This window comes from Nannobrachium achirus (assembly GCF_963921795.1).
Source record: "Nannobrachium achirus genome assembly, chromosome: 7".
In the NCBI taxonomy this organism is placed as follows: Eukaryota; Metazoa; Chordata; class Actinopteri; order Myctophiformes; family Myctophidae; genus Nannobrachium; species Nannobrachium achirus.
In genome coordinates, this window is record NC_137816.1 from 46,459,281 (window position 1) to 46,473,522 (window position 14,242).

Sequence of the window (14,242 nt, forward strand, 5' to 3'; positions counted from 1 at the left end):
GTTTCGTGGGTTCGAGTCCTGATCCCGACGGCTTTTGTTGCATGTCACTCCCCGTCTCTCTCCCCATTTCCTGACAGACTACTGTCTATCCCTATCAATAAAGGCATAAAAGCCCCCCAAAAAGTGACACACTGTGGGGCTTGACGATCTGGGTTTGTAGAGAGCTATTATACCAACTGTTCACCTATTTTCGGCGAATGTTCACTTTTTTTTTTTTTTTTTTTTCAATAATATTTTTTATTGATTTTCAAAGTTATGACAAAAAAGAAAAGACAAGACAGACAGACAGCTCAGCTCAGACACGTTGCAAAAGCAAAGGACACAGGTATCAATGTACATTTCTTTAGATTATATACAGTATCATGGGCTCAGGAGGAAAACATGGCACACAGCTGGGAACACTCAGGTGATTACTTTAACATTTCTAACTTGTACTGAATTAGAAACTACTTTAGTGATGTAGGTCCCTGTGGGGGACATTTACAATTGTATGGAGCTAGTTGCTTGGTTTCTATGGGGGGCTCTTAGCTGTAAACCCATTGTTTTCAGATCTGACTCTGTGATTGGCTGCCTTGTTCTCAATTCTTCCCCCTAAGCTCTGCTTATAAGGGAAGGTATTGGAATGGCAAACTCACTCATGGGCTCAGGAGGAAAACACGGCACACAGCTGGGAACACTCAGGTGATTACTTTAACATTTCTAACTTGTACTGAATTAGAAACTACTTTAGTGATGTAGGTCCCTGTGGGGGACATTTACAATTGTATGGAGCTAGTTGCTTGGTTTCTATGGGGGGCTCTTAGCTGTAAACCCATTGTTTTCAGATCTGACTCTGTGATTGGCTGCCTTGTTCTCAATTCTTCCCCCTAAGCTCTGCTTATAAGGGAAGGTATTGGAATGGCAAACTCACTCATGGGCTCAGGAGGAAAACACGGCACACAGCTGGGAACACTCAGGTGATTACTTTAACATTTCTAACTTGTACTGAATTAGAAACTACTTTAGTGATGTAGGTCCCTGTGGGGGACATTTACAATTGTATGGAGCTAGTTGCTTGGTTTCTATGGGGGGCTCTTAGCTGTAAACCCATTGTTTTCAGATCTGACTCTGTGATTGGCTGCCTTGTTCTCAATTCTTCCCCCTAAGCTCTGCTTATAAGGGAAGGTATTGGAATGGCAAACTCACTCATGGGCTCAGGAGGAAAACACGGCACACAGCTGGGAACACTCAGGTGATTACTTTAACATTTCTAACTTGTACTGAATTAGAAACTACTTTAGTGATGTAGGTCCCTGTGGGGGACATTTACAATTGTATGGAGCTAGTTGCTTGGTTTCTATGGGGGGCTCTTAGCTGTAAACCCATTGTTTTCAGATCTGACTCTGTGATTGGCTGCCTTGTTCTCAATTCTTCCCCCTAAGCTCTGCTTATAAGGGAAGGTATTGGAATGGCAAACTCACTCATGGGCTCAGGAGGAAAACATGGCACACAGCTGGGAACACTCAGGTGATTACTTTAACATTTCTAACTTGTACTGAATTAAGAACTTGTATTGAATTAGAACCATCCAGTGAGTTAAAACATCAGCAAGTGGACCATTCAGATCCAGCAATCTGAGCAATCAGTCAGGGCGGGTGGGGCTCTTAGCCATGGTAGGCAACCCACCTAGGAGAAGGTCACTCTGAGGTAAAAACCAGGACTGTGAGAATTTGCGACCCCACAGCCCTTAAACTAGCATTGAAAAGCCAACCATGAAGAACAAAGTCATTTCAAATCCTATACTTCCAGCGGCGGGAGTCCGCAGGAGCACCGCGGCGGATGGTGGTGCTGGTCCCCCTTCCGGAGGGCATCATGACGACAGGACCTCAAACCCACGGGAACGAGGGAGGGTTCTGTCTGACCACAGCATCCCGTCCAATGCACTCATGCGTTGTCGGAGACCATTTGTAATGGGGACCTTCAACGCATGCACAGTGAGAGAAGAAGCTAGACTGGTGGAATTGGCACATTGTGCTGAAGAACAGGGGGTAGAGATCCTGGGAGTCCAGGAACACAGAAGAGTCCACACTAACACTAACGACCAGATAGTTTACTGCCAAGTGGAGAAACGCACGTTCATCACTGCATCTGCGTGGCGAAACAAGGCCCAGGCTGCAACAGGAGGCGTAGGAATAATGCTAGGCTCTCTAGCGCGCAGGGCCCTCCGACGGGTTCACAAGCACACCGAAAGGATCCTCATGGCTGAGTTCGCAGGTAACCCAGTGACAACAGTCATAGTGGTGTACTCGCCCACTAACACGGCAACACCTGAGGATGTTGAGAAGTTCTATGAGGACCTCACAACAGCAGTCCGAGGTGTCCCAGCGCACAACTTCCTGGCAATCCTTGGCGACTTCAACGCCAGGATCGGACAGGAGGATGCACCATTCCCATACCATGAGTCTACCAACCGCAACGGCGCATACCTCACAGCCCTTCTCATGGAACACCAGCTCCTGGCAGCGAACACCATGTTCAGGAAGAGAACAGGGAAGAGATGGACCTTCCGAGACCGAGCCACAAGGCCTGGGGAGCTACCCAGGCTATATCAGTTGGACTATATCCTAGTGAGGCAAAAGTGGAGGAATTCCATCCTGAATGCTGAGCCATACAGCACGTTCAGCTCTGTAGGCTCTGATCACCGTGTGGTCTCCATGAGGGTGCGACTGAGCCTCAGGGTCCCCAAGCCAAGCCCCAAGATTCGGCATGACTGGAAGGCACTCACGACCAATCCGGGCCTCCAAACCAGGTACACGGAGGAAGTCAGGAAGCGCTTTCGGCAGCTGGATAGGGGAGGAGAGCCCAGCCGTGAATATGGGAGATTCATCACAGCGAATGAGGAGGCGACCAGACTGTGCGTGCCAGTGCTGAACAGAGTAAGAGCACCACCACGGTCCAGACACCCGAAGGTTGTAGCAGCACGAGGCAGGATGGAGGAAGCACGACTCAACTTTGAGCGTGAACCAACAGAGGAGGGTCGCGAGACACTGAACGAAGCCAAACAGTCTCTCTTCAGCACCTACGACACCATCAAAGGGGAGGAAGTGATGGAAAGTGTGCGAAGAGTGCAGGCAGCGCAAGGTGAAAGGCAATACGGGGAGGCCTGGAAGGTAATAAATGAGATGACAGGGCGGAAGAGGGCCAAGGAGGGCCAGGTGGAAGGACACAGCCCAGAGGAGAGGGTGGCAACATGGTTCGACCACTTCCAGAGGCTCCTGGGAACATCAGTGGAAGAGGGAGAGGAGGAAAATATACCGACAGTCCTCCAGGGCCTGAACATCGACGACGGACCCTTCACAACCAGCGAGCTCGCCAGGGCAAAATCCACCCTGAGAGAGGGAAAAAGTGCTGGGCCTGATGGCATACCCCCAGAGGTCTTGAAGAACTGCGACCTAGACAACCTCATCCTAGACTTTTGCAACAATGCTCTACAGCACAACAAGCAACCTGAAATATGGTCTCTGTCTAACATCATCCCGGTGCCTAAAGCTGGAGACCTCTCAAAGCCAGACAACTACAGAGGCATCAGCCTGACATGTATCACTGCTAAGGTCTTCAACCGAATGATACTGAACAGGATACGGCATGCCATCGACCCTCACCTGAGAGAGAACCAAAATGGTTTTCGAGAGGAGAGAACAACCGTAGCACAGATCCTGGCATTAAGGAGATTAATAGAGCAGGTGAAAAAGGACAACCTAGCAGCTGTACTGTGCTTCATTGACTTCAAAAAAGCTTTTGATTCTATCCACAGAAGCAAGATGGTGAAGATACTTGAGGCCTACAATGTCCCTCCCAACATTCTCCGGGCCATCGAGACCATGTACGCAAAAACAAGGGCCAAAGTGGTGACCCCGGATGGCAGCAGTGAGGTGTTTGACATCCGAGCTGGTGTAATGCAAGGAGACACCCTAGCCCCCTACCTCTTCATCATAGTTCTAGATTACGCGCTCAGGAAAGCCATAGGGGGACGAGAACAAGAGCTTGGCTTCACGCTAACACCAAGGAGGTCAAGGCGGCATCCCGCAGTAGTTCTGACAGACCTGGACTATGCGGACGACATCAGCCTGCTCTCCGACAGCATGGAACAAGCACAAGAACTCCTGAACAGGGTGGAGATAGAGTGTGCCAAAGTTGGTCTCAGGCTAAATGCTAAGAAAACTGAGGTTATCACCTATAACCTACCTGATCACTCACCTCTGACAACAACAGAAGGAGCTGTGTTGAAGGAAGTCAAGGACTTCAAGTACCTGGGCGCATGGGTCGACTCAACTGAGAAAGACCTTAAAGTAAGGAAGGCACTCGCGTGGAGGGCCCTGAACGGCATGAACAGTGTATGGAACTCTAACCTCCCCCGCCAAATCAAACTTAGCTTCTTCTTTGCAACGGTGGAGTCTGTTCTCCTCTATGGCAGTGAATGCTGGACCCTGAAGCCAACCCTGCAGAAGTCTCTAGACGGGTGCTACACTAGAATGTTGCGTGCAGTACTCAACATCAACAGGAGTGCACATGTTACCAACAGGAGCCTGTATGAGGGAATACCAAAGGTAAGCGAGAAAATTGCCACCAGAAGAATGAGACTAGCAGGACACTGCCAAAGACACCAGGAGCTTCCAGCCAGCAAATTGGTACTGTGGGAGCCAACACATGGGCACCGGTCGCAAGGACGTCCCACAAAAACATACGTGGACGTACTCAAGGAAGACGTAGGGACACAGAACACCAATGAGCTGGCCAGATGTATGGAGAACCGAGATGACTGGAAACAACGATGGAGGGCTCGTCTGAGGACGACCTAGATAGATAACAATATACATATAGAATTACACTCATATACATACATTATGTACACAAAATGAAAAACAAAACCACGGTGTTAAAGAGACAAAAAGTGATGTTCCTGTCTTATCCATCAAGGTTAGCAGCATCACTTCTGTTAAGAAACCCTATTGTCAAGGTCTCAGCTAACTGAGGACCAATAAAGCGTAAATATGGGTCCCAAATTTTATAGAAGGTATCGGTTGTAGAGCGCAGCAGGCAAGTCAGATATTCCAAAGGCATGCACTGCATGATAATTTTATCCCAGCCTCTCTTTTTTGGCGGTTTTTCATTTATCCAAGACACGAATGTTCACTTTAATGACATGCCCAGAATAGGAATGCTAGGGTTCATGGGGCTAAAACAGGACAGGGCATTAAGGGCATTAGGTCAGACAGACAGACAGACAGACAGACAGACAGACAGACAGACAGACAGACAGACAGACAGACAGACAGACAGACAGACAGACAGACAGACAGACAGACAGACAGACAGACAGACAGAGAGAGAGAGAGAGAGAGAGAGAGAGAGAGATTTCCTTGCAGTCTGCCTGTGAGGGTGAATTACAATTAATCAAGCCACTTCATTACAACCCCTTCTCATTATTATTGGTATAAAGAGGGTAATCTCCAAGCTAGGCCTATGGCGGAGCATTATTAATTTGCAGTCCAATTCAAATTCCCAGCCTACTAAAATGAGCAGCAGCATGGCCGTCCTAAAGCCTCTCCTCCATTCTCTCCTGTCTAACGCACTCGTTCTGCTCCTTCCTCTGTTTTCTGAGAATAATAATGTGGTCAACATGCATTATTTATTCAAAAGTACACGTTTTGTGTCTGTGTTTTGGTGGGCATGCGCAGAATTGTTGGTTTGTGTGTCTATGCAACAACAAAAAATGACGGGCAAGTGCCTGATTTACATTCAAATGACGGAGAGTGTGTGTTTTGCAAGGCACAGGTGTATATTCCTGCACGCCTGCATCACTTTGCATGCAAATGCCTATTGAGGACGACAGGGGGGAGAGAGAGAGAGAGAGAGAGACAGACAGAAAGGACAGACCGCAGGCAGCGACTGGGAGGATGTGCAGAAGGAGGGAGCAAGAGTGCGACTGTAGGGTGGGTGGGGGTTGGGGGCTCTGGGTGACAGTGTGACGACAGAGCTGCAGGCAGCGTGTTTGTACATGCGTCTGGAGGCAAATTAATCACAAGATGGTCTCGACTAACTCCATTAAAATGCTAATGGGAGAATGCAGATATTTCCATATTATTTGCAATGACGTTCCAATGCAGCCGTAGGATTTTTAATGTACAACGCGCAAATGTGCAATCCGGCGAATACACCTAATACAGTCTAACTACATATCGGATCGATTTAAGGGTGGAGGTGAAATGAGCTATAGGCCAAAACGTGAATTTTGACCGAGCACCACCAGGAGACCAAATTGGGGCAGGGGTCCCTTGGCTTACTGGGAGCACGCGTTCAAAGATTCATGCAGATCGGTCCAGATGGGCAGACGGATCGGAGAAAAAAAACGGACAGGCTGACAGGTACTAAAACATAATCTCCGGCCTTCAGTCGTCCAGCCTGGCGAAGATAAAAACCAAAGAAACAAGAATTGACACAGTCAATATATAAGCTGGTCACTGGGTTAAAAAGTAGGGGTGCAGGAAAAAATCGATTTGAATTCGAATTGGGTTTCTAACAAAAATGGATTTTTAATTTTAATTTTTTTAATTTTAATTTTTTTATATATTTTTTTTTATGATTTTTTTTTTCTTAAATTTTTCATTAGATATTATGTTTTGTTTGTACAAGTTAAAAGAATGTGTGCAAGCATGAATAAATCAGACATGTCTTGGATTTACCTTTGTGTGTTTACATTATTGCAATAAGTTGATAAAACCTTTACAATAAAAGCCACGTAAATGTACTCTGCTTTCAGGCCAGCAGACTGGAGTAGATCCTGATATCCTATTAATTGAATAGAGAATCGTTTTGAATCGAGAATCGTTTTTAAATCGGAAAATAATCGTTTCTGAATTTGAATCGTTTGGATTTGAAAGAATCGAAAAAAATCGTGAATCGTGAGCCCAAGAATCGATTCTGAATCGAATCGTGGGATACCCAAAGATTCGCAGCCCTATTAAAAAGGCGGGGACGTTGAACAGTCTATCTCCTGGAGAGATTCTCCGGATCCGCCCATCTGCCAACAGAAACTGTCCGCATTAGCTCAGAGTGCATAGATAATACTATGTAATATCTTTAACTGAGGACATTACTGAAAAGGTAACTTTTCGTTCCATTTCACTGGTTACCATATCCGCAAAGTGCAATTATCATGAAATTGCGCACAAAGTAACTTAGTACATTTACTTAAGTACTGTACTTAATTACAGTTTTGAGGTATTTGTACTTTACTTGAGTATTTCCAGTTTTCAGTAGGCTACTTTTACTTCTAATCCACTACATCTCGGATCCAAATATTGTACTTTTACTAACGTAATGCTTTTAAACACATTTGTATTTGTAAAAGTATATTGAGATGACGATGATGACTGCTCAATGTTCCCATAATGCTTTGAATGAGCGTGACAAAGTGAACATATAACTGACTGACTATATTGTGGGATGAAATCTGCAGTAGACTGCTGTGAATTGCTGTAAGTGGCATCTCTTTAGCCCCTTTTCCACTGGCCCAACTCCACACCACTCCACACCACACCGCCCACTTGTGCCAGGTTTTCCACTACAAGGACCTGGGTAGAGTGGTGTGAAAGTGGTACTAAACGGGGTACTAAAAAGTATCCACTCTAGAGTAGGTCTGAGCTAGGCCACACAGGGCCAAACACATCATAATGACTGATCACTCACTGGCTTTTCATTTAGACTACCATGATATAGTTGTAATACATGATAATAGATTATATTGTGTTATCACCACTATTATAATCTATTATAGTTTATTATAATTATCATAGTAATGCATTAATACTTTATAATGTATTATAATCAGTTATACTCCATTATAGTGTATTATAATTAGGATAGTTGTAATACAAATTTATATTGTATTATAATCACAGTTAAAAGGGTCAATTTTGTGTCAATGTTGTCCAAAAATCATGCAGGTCGGTACACAGTATCTCTGTAGCCATTAAACGGGTATTTCTTACATTGATGCTCCTACATATTATCATGCCAGCACCAGTTAAAGTTACTTTCCATCCCTCATGTGCACACATCCCATAACCCACACACTGCACATCATTTCGGAGCTCATATCTTTGAACGGGTAAGGGCTAGTACAGTATAATCCACAACAGTCCCATGGATAAATGAGCAAATAAAACATGCAGACCACCATCATCACCAGCAAGTGAATGAGACAACATAGTCTACTCTGACTTGAGCCAAAACAGTAACAATCAAACACTACCTTAAAAATAGCAGCTTAAATATGTGGAGATGTTGTGCAGAATATACAATCACTAATCAATAGCAGCAGTGCTCAAGCAAATGTGCAATAAGAGTCAAGCATGTGTACATAGAAATGGAATAGGAAATAGAAAGGAAAAAAGAAGCAGTAGGGCTATTATGAATGGGTGAAGAATGAACATGATTACATACAAAAATGAGTGCATGCAATCAGAACTTTGCCTAGTTAGCTAAAGTATTGAAAACAATTAAGCGTTCTGTCTGATAATACATCTACTGTACAAACAGGCTAGATCTATAGGCTATATGAGATTGGCATTACAGGAAATTCTTGTTTCAACAGCAATTCAGAGTTTTTAACAACATCTATGATCCTGTGAACATTTTGAGAACTAGGACTGAATTTCTGAAACAATAATATTGTGATGCCTACATATTGTTATACATGTCCTTTAAGCCCCAATGAGCACCAGGCAAGATGCATAACACTTAACCACTTTAACTCTGGTGTCCTGGTTTGGGGGATTTGAGGGGAGCATCATTGCTATAACGGAAGTAAATCTAGACTTTTTGACTTGCTAGCTTTTAGATTATTTTTGCATGACATAATCATATGACTAATTTCCATACTTTAGATAACTAGACACATTGTTGCAACACACCAAACCATTCTTCATATTGATTTGGGAGCCCACACATGACATTCATAAAGTGCTATCATGTGTAACTAGTTTGTGCTTGAAAAGTTACCTATGCTTTAATAATGATGTTGGATAAGAAAGAAGAAAGCCAGGAAGAAGATGTTCTGTTGCTTGCTCACCCACATGGTGCACCTGATCCCCAAGTTATCATACATCACTTTCTTCCTTGAGGGTAACGTTACTATCTCAAATGTAGCGCTGTGTATGTTTTGTTGTTTTTCTCTCTCTCCCTGTCTGCTCAACGTGTGTCTGTGCCGAAAAAGCTGATCTACAAGCCCATATCAGATCACTGATTTGACACGTTATGAGCTTGTAGATCAGCTGCAAAACCTGTAATATGATTGGGTGGAACCCCTCGAGCCAATCAGATTTCAGCTAAATTTTGGACTATTCCAAGGTAGGGGGGGTATCACCAGTCTCCCCCCGTGTCAAACACTCAAGCTCATTAAGTGGACTGACCCATCATCCCAGTTCATTCTCAGGTCAGACAGCCAGGCACCGGGGCAGCGCGCATCCTTTGATATTGGCTGCGTGACACCCGACAAGTAGAAGCATACACACTTGCACAGGCAGTGCGCACTCGCAGCTGAGAGCTGTAGCAGCTAATTAGAACGTGTGTCTCACTCGGCCGTCCTAATTCATACCTAGGCTTTTTGAAAATAGCCGATCTACAAGCTCACAACGTGTCACATCTGTACTTTTGCTACTTTAAGTACATTTTGATGACAATACTTTCATACTTTTACTCAAGTACATTTAGAATTCTGGACTTTTACTTATAACTGAGTACATCTACAGTGCAGTATTGATACTCTTACGATACTTTTACTTAAGTAAAACATTTGAGTACTTTTTCCAACACTGCTAATTTCCCCCATAGCCTGGAGGAGCGGTAAACTCTCCTGCCCCCATTGTCTGGAAGGGCACTCCTGGGGTACTGTCCTGCGATTGGCCCTTAGCTCTACCATGTGACATGAATAGCCTATCCAGAAGAGGTAATCAATGGTCGTCTAAGAAAATGACCTGATTACCGAAGCTGGTGGCCCAGCTTAAAAACACTCACAGCCCACATACCAAAACAAATGGCCTGCCTCTTACAGTAACCTGAGATAAGACTTTATGCAGATGTACATACGTATACACAATGATTTACCAGAGGTTTCTTTTGATAGCATATATTGATCCAGCTTCAATCCTTATTTAGTCACAAAAATGCATTTCATCAATGCAGCAGCAGAGGTGACCACAGTAGACTTGCTGAGCTGCTTCCGCAGCGAGTTTGCTCATGGTGACACTCCATCGCATGGTGACAAATTAGCTTGAACTAATTGGTCCACTATTGTCCGATCCTCCCCTGTGTTTATCAGTCAAACCAATAAGACATCACCTTCTTAACCATTCTATAATTCCCAGGGCAAATAAAAGGCTATCATCCTGGAATAAGTAGTGAAGACAGCAATAACAAGGAAAGCTGCGAGCAGATGTCCTCTACCTCTAGATCCATCAGGTGCATTGCATGTACACTGGTTGCTGTAACATCCAGTTAGATGGGAAAGGTTTCTCTGCCACATCCACGTCTGCTTCCTAGGAAGGTCCTCGATGCACGTCCCACTGGGAGGAGACCCCGTGGCAGACCAAAGACCAGATGGAAGGACTATATCTCCAAACTGGCTTGGGAACGCCTCGGTATACTCCCTGAGGGAGTGTAGGAAGTTGCTCGGGATAAGGAAATCTGGAAATCTCAGTTGGAACTGTTACCCGATTCCGGACAAGCGGTTGAAGATGGATGGATGGATGGATGGATCCTGACATATATATATACGTTTTCCTGGATAATTACTGTGCTTGGTGACACTGTTTGACGGTGGTGCTGGTGTGTGAAATGTTACGTTGGACGGTTCATCTGAGAGGAGAATCAAAGATAGACCATGTTGCTGTCGCAGTAGAACGTAAGGTTTATTGCTTTGGATGGAAAAAGAATGACAGTGATCAGATTGAAGTGGAAATCTTCAACACAGTGTCTTTACTCTGGATGAAGCTGCCCCCAGTGACGACAGGAAGAGGAGAAGGTCCACTTCATGTTCCCTTGAACCTCTGGGGCTACACAGCTGTACTCATAGCAGATTGCATCTACATTTGGGGAGGGTATCCATACTGCAACCTTCTCTATGCCTTTAATGTCGACGCCCACAGATGGTTCAAGCCAGAGGTTTCTGGAACTGTTCCAGAGGCATGGTGTTACCACTCAGCCTGTGTGTTGGGGAAGGTCATGTCTGTGAAGGATACATCCAGCGGACTGGATACACCAATGACATGTACAAGTTGGACACCACAACAATCGTGTGGTCTTTAATGAACACCAGAGGAACTCCACCGCCTGTTTCTTCAAGTCAGTCTGCCACCATCATCGGGACAAAGATGTTTGTATTTCGGGGAAGGGGGGACCAGAAGGTCGCCTACAACAGCATCACAGTGTTTGACACACAGAGACCAACTGCTGGCGAGCACGACTTCTGCACCGCCTCTCCCAGAAAGACACTGTGGTCCTTCAGCCTTTGCCTACAATGGAGAGCTGTGCATATATGGTGGCTACTACAACCGGACCCACTTATATGATATGTGGAAATTCAACCTGGTGAACTTCACCTTGAAGAAGGTTGAACTCCAGGGAAACAGCCCTTCTCAGAGGTTATGGAGGTCCTGTTTCATGGTGGGAGATCGTGTCGTCCTCTTTGGAGGATACAAAGTTAACAACACACCCACTGGTGACCTGTTCATCTTAGATTTAAATCCAACACTGAAGAAATTATGCAAGCTAGCAGTTATTCAGTACAGTGTGGAGCAGAAGGAATCCCCTCACAACATTAGGTGGGAACTGACAGCCATGAGTAAAAAAAACACTGGAAAGGTTCACATGCTCAGTGGAGCACACATCTCTGCCAGGGAGTGTGACCAGTGACCAGTCTATAGCATGTTCCAGCGAGTGTGGACTGTCTATAGAATCTGTGACATATCTATGAAGTATTACTCCATGTTTGGCAAATGTTTTTGCCAGGATCTCTTTTCTTTTTTTAAAGATTTGTTTTTGGGCTTTTTATGCCTTTATTTGATAGGACAGTAGACTGACAGGAAATGGGGAGAGAGATGGGGCAAAGGTCGTCCGGATCGGGAATCGAACCGGCGACGCCAGCAGGCATCATAGCCTAATATGTGGTATGTGCCTTGACCACTAGGCCAGCGGGCGCCCCCATATCTGCACTCTTGACGAGGAGCCAACTTGTGCCTTGTGCTCTCTAGGCCATCTTTCGGCTGTTCCCTTCAGTGGTCGCCACAGTGAATCATCTGCCTCCATCTGTCCTCTGCCTCCTCATCATCTACCTCCATCTGTCCTCTGCCTCCTCTTCTTTCACACTGACCAACTTCATGTCCTCTTTCACAACATCCATAAATCTCACAACATCCATAAATCTCCTCTTTAGTCTTCCTTTAGGATTCCTGCCTTAAAATTCCAACCTCAGCATCATTCTTCCATATACTCACTATCCATCCTCTGTACATATCCAAACCATCTCATTTTGGCCTCTCTGGCTTTATCTCCAAAACAACTGAGAGCTCCCAGAGAGAAACTTAACATTTTAATTTTGTCTACTTCTAACTCTGCTATCTATATTTTCCTCAGTGCATGAAAACTGAAAATCAGTATTTGCGCCTCGCTTTGCTGGCTGGCACAAGTAATTTGTTTGGAACCCACAGCCCTAGCCTTAACTTTGCTGTTTTCCATTCTGTGTTGTGATTCATTAGTTCATTAGTGCCTGGATGAACTGGCCTACTATTTCAATACGAATACCAATACGAATATTCATGCATATGATGGCAGAAGGCTTATTTTAGTTGCTTTAGTCTGTAGCACTACTCCTCTACTGTAGTCTGCATGAAATAAAACGATTCACCACTACAGCAATAGAGGTCTTAAGAAGCTGTTTTCAAGATAGCTGTTCATGTTTGTTTTATTTCCCACCGGCATTAAAAGAGCTTCAATATATTTACTCTAAAAACTAAGCAGGTACACTCAACATAAGACCTGCTTTGATCGATATTATTTGAAATGTAATGTAATTAGTCAGTTCATTGAAAAGAAAAGAAAAAAGGAATCATTTGCATTTGTTCTTGAAAATATTGTTTTGGGACTGTGGTGATTTCTTTCTTTTTTTCCTAGCCCTGCCCCTGATTGTCCGCTTTGAAATATAAAAAAAGATATCCCCTATCCTAGAAGATATCGCCTCTCTGTCCTTTTGTCACTCCCCTCACCCAGTGCCAACGAAGGCTGGCTTTGTGATCAATGTGTTTCTAATCCCACGTAACCGCTCCTCACACAGAATCCACAGTAGGGCTGTCACGATTGTGACATTTTACATGACGATTAATTGTCACTCAAATAATTGCGATTAACAATTTTTGTTTGACAATTACATTTCTGTTTAGCTTGTAGGCTTTGTAGTTGCACATGGCAGATATGATGAATAACCTAAATAAGAAATGACTGACATATTTGACAACAGAAAAAGAACATTGATAGTGGAAATAGCCGATCTACAAGCTCCTTGTGAGTTTGCTATTTCCACTATTTTTGAAAATGTTTGAAAATAAACTCAGCACAAAAAGAAAGGAAACTTGACTTTGGTCCATTATATCTCCCCTTTAATAATACCAATTTGTATTGTGTTTTATATCATTTTTATTGTTGATTCGTCACCTTCACAACGAGGTACAGCTTGTTGTAAGCATCGGGCATGCGAGGCATGAGCTACACAGCCAAGCGTGTGGGTAGCGCCAACCAAAACCAAAACCATGGCCTGTAATACTGTTATGCTGGTATTTACTCTCGTTTTGGGCTTCCCTGACACTGAGCTTAAAATTTACAAAGTGTAAAAATGGCCAATATGTGTTTTTTTCTTCCCTTTATTTTCCTTAATACTGTGGGAGAGTGCAATCATTCAATGCTCCAAGCAACAAAGGTGAACACCAAAAGAACAGTATTGCAGGCCTGCCAGGCCATTTTGACCATTTTTGGAGGGGCGCTACCCACACGTTTGGCTGGGTTTCTCATTCCACGAATGCCAGATCCTTACAAGCTGTACCTCGTTGTAAAGGTGACAAATCAACGATAACAATGATATCAAACACAATACAAATTGGTATTATTAAAAGGGAGATATAATGGACCGAATTCAAGTTTCCTTTCTTTTGGT

The 14,242-nt window shown here is 44.2% G+C and overlaps 1 protein-coding gene across 1 annotated transcript in view; it reads right to left on the reverse strand.

Moving 5' to 3' along the window:
* The window catches only part of LOC308289188 (E3 SUMO-protein ligase PIAS1-like), an 86,760-nt gene that overhangs the window by 32,272 nt on the left and 40,246 nt on the right, over positions 1-14,242 (reverse strand). The window lies entirely within an intron of this gene.